This window comes from Elephas maximus, chromosome 20 (assembly GCF_024166365.1).
Source record: "Elephas maximus indicus isolate mEleMax1 chromosome 20, mEleMax1 primary haplotype, whole genome shotgun sequence".
Classification (NCBI taxonomy): Eukaryota; Metazoa; Chordata; class Mammalia; order Proboscidea; family Elephantidae; genus Elephas; species Elephas maximus.
Genome location: NC_064838.1, coordinates 34,832,891 through 34,836,676, shown reverse-complemented (window position 1 = coordinate 34,836,676; position 3,786 = coordinate 34,832,891).

Here is a 3,786-nt window from a genome sequence, read left to right as displayed (position 1 = left end):
TTAATTTGCATTTCTCTAATGGCTAATGATCGAGAACATTTTCTCACGTGTCTGTTAGCTGCCTGAATATCTTCTTTAGTGAAGTGCGTGTACATTTCCTTTGCCCACTTCTTGATCGGGTTGTTTGTCTTTTTGTGGTTGAGTTTTGACAGAATCATGTAGATTTTAGAGATCAGGCGCTGGTCGGAGATATCATAGCTGAAAATTCTTTCCCAGTCTGTAGGTGGCCTTTTTACTCTTTTGGTGAAGTCTTTAGATGAGCATAGGTGTTTGATTTTTAGGAGCTCCCAGTTATCTGGTTTCTCTTCGTCATTTTTGGTAATGTTTTGTATTCTGTTTATGCCTTGTATTAGGGCTTCTAGGGTTGTCCCTATTTTTTCTTCCATGATCTTTATCATTTTAGTCTTTATGTTTAGGTCTTTGATCCACTTGGAGTTAGTTTTTGTGCTTGGTGTGAGGTATGGGTCCTGTTTCATTTTTTTGCAAATGGATATCCAATTATGCCAGCACCATTTGTTAAAAAGACTATCTTTTCCTCAATTAACTGACACTGGGCCTTTGTCAAATATCAGGTGCTCATATGTGGTTGGATTTATATCTGGGTTCTCAATTCTGTTCCACTGGTCTATGTGCCTGTTGTTGTACCAATACCAGGCTGTTTTGACTACTGTGGCTGTATAATAGGTTCTGAAATCAGGTAGAGTGAGGCCTCCCACTTTCTTCTTCTTTTTCAGTAATGCTTTGCTTATCCGAGGCTTCTTTCCCTTCCATATGAAGTTGGTGATTTGTTTCTCTATCACCTTAAAAAATGACATTGGAATTTGGATCAGAAGTGCATTGTATGTATAGATGGCTTTTGGTAGAATAGACATTTTTACTATGTTAAGTCTTCCTATCCATGAGCAAGGTATGTTTTTCCACTTAAGTAGGTCCTTTTGAATTTCTTGTAGTAGAGCTTTGTAGTTTTCTTTGTATAGGTCTTTTACATCCTTGTTAAGATTTATTCCTAAGTATTTTATCTTCTTGGGGGCTACTGTGAATGGTATTGATTTGGTTATTTTCTCTTCGATGTTCTTTTTGTTGATGTAGAGGAATCCAAGTGATTTTTGTATGTTTATCTTATAACCTGAGACTCTGCCAAACTCTTCTATTAGTTTCAGTAGTTTTCTGGAGGATTCCTTAGGGTTTTCTGTCTATAAGATCATGTTATCTGCAAATAGAGATAATTTTACTTCCTCCTTGCCAATCTGGATGCCCTTTATTTCTTTGTCTAGCCTAATTGCCCTGGCTAGGACTTCTAGCACGATGTTGAATAAGAGCGGTGATAAAGGGCATCCTTGTCTGGTTCCCGTTCTGAAGGGAAATGCTTTCAGGTTCTCTCCACTTAGAATGATGTTGGCTGTTGGCTTCGCATAGATGCCCTTTATTATGTTGAGGAATTTTCCTTCAATTCCTACTCTGGTGAGAGTTTTTATCATAAATGGGTGTTGGACTTTGTCAAATGCCTTTTCTGCATCAATTGATAAGATCATGTGGTTTTTGTCTTTTGTTTTATTTATGTGGTAGATTACATTAATGGTTTTTCTGATATTAAACCAGCCTTGCATACCTGGTATAAATCCCACTTGATCATGGTGGGTTAATTTTTTGATATGTTGTTGGATTCTATTGGCTAGAATTTTGTTGAGGATTTTTGCATCTATGTTCATGAGGGATATAGGTCTAAAATTTTCTTTTTTTGTAATGTCTTTACCTGGTTTTGGTATCAGGGAGATGGTGGCTTCATAGAAGGAGCTGGGTAGTATTCCATCATTTTCTATGCTTTGAAATACCTTTAGTAGTAGTGGTGTTAACTCTTCTCCGAAAGTTTGGTAGAACTCTGCAGTGAAGCCGTCCGGGCCAGGGCTCTTTTTTGGGGGGAGTTTTTTGATTACCGTTTAAATCTCTTTTTTTGTTATGGGTCTATTTAGTTGTTCTATTTCTGAATGTGTTAGTTTAGGTAGGTAGTGTTTTTCCAGGAATTCATCCATTTCTTCTAGGTTTGCAAATTTGGTAGAGTACAATTTTTCGTAATAAGCTGATACGATTCTTTTAATTTCAGTTGGGTCTGTTGTGATGTGGCCCATCTCGTTTCTTATTCGGGTTATTTGTTTCCTTTCCTGTATTTCTTTAGTCAGTCTAGCCAATGGTTTATCAATTTTGTTAATTTTTTCAAAGAACCAGCTTTTGGCTTTGTTAATTCTTTCAATTGTTTTTCTCTTCTCTAATTCATTTAGTTCAGCTCTAATTTTTATTATTTGTTTTCTTCTGGTGCCTGATGGATTCTTTTGTTGCTCACTTTCTATTTGTTCAAGTTGTAGGGACAGTTCTCTGCTTTTGGCTCTTTCTTCTTTTTGTATGTGTGCATTTATCGATATAAATTGGCCTCTGAGCACTGCTTTTGCTGTGTCCCAGAGGTTTTGATAGGAAGTATTTTCATTCTCGTTGCATTCTATGAATTTCCTTATTCCCTCCTTGATGTCTTCTATAACCCAGTCTTTTTTCAGGAGGGTATTAAATTTTTTTTTTTTATTGTTCAGTTTCCAAGTATTTGATTTCTTTTCCCTAGTTTTTCTGTTATTGATTTATAGTTTTATTGCCTTGTGGTCTGAGAAGATGCTTTGTAATATTTCAATGTTTTGGATTCTGGAAAGGTTTGTTTTATGACCTAATATGTGGTCTATTCTAGAGAATGTTCCATGTGCGCTAGAAAAAAAAGTATACTTTGCAGCAGTTGGGAGGAGAGTTCAGTATAAGTCAATGAGGTCAAGTCGGTTGATTGTTGTAATTAGGTCTTCCGTGTCTCTATTGAGCTTCTTACTGGATGTCCTGTCCTTCTCCGAAAGTGGTGTGTTGAAGTCTCCTACTATAATTGTGGAGGTGTCTATCTCACTTTTCAGTTCTGTTAAAATTTGATTTATGTATCTTGGAGCCCTGTCATTGGGTGCATAAATATTTAATATGGTTACATCTTCCTGATCAATTGTCCCTTTTATCATTATGTAGTGTCCTTCTTTATCCTTTGTGCTGGATTTAAGTCTAAAGTCTATTTTGTCAGAAATTAATATTGCTACTCCTCTTCTTTTTTGCTTGTTGTTTGCTTGAAATATTTTTTTCCATCCTTTGAGTTTTAGTTTGTTTGTGTCTCTAAGTCTAAGGTGTGTCTCTTGTAGGCAGCATATAGACGGATCGTGTTTCTTTATCCAGTCCGAGACTCTCTGTCTCTTTATTGGTGCAATTTAGTCCATTTACATTCAGCGTAATTATAGATAAATAAGTGTTTAGTGTTGTCATTTCGATGCCTTTTTATGTGTGTTGTTGACAATTTCATTTTTCCACATACTTTTTTGTGCTGAGACGTTTTTCTTAGTAAACTGTGAGATCCTCATTTTCGTAGTGTTTGACTTTATGTTTGTTGAGTCGTTACATTTTTCTTGGCTTTTATCTTGAGTTATGGAGTTGTTATACCTCTTTGTAGTTGCCTTAATATTTACCCCTATTTTCCTAAGTAAAAACCTAACTTGTAATGTTCTATATCGCCTTGTATCACTCTCCACATGGCAATTCTATGCCACCTGTATTTAGTCCCTCTTTTTGATTATTGTGATCTTTTACATTTTGACTTCAGTGATTCCCTGTTATGAGCATTTTTTTTTAAATTAATCTTAATTTGTTTTTGTGATTTCCCTATTTGAATTGATATCAGGATGTTCTGTTTTGTGACCTTGTGTTGTGCTGGTCTCTGAT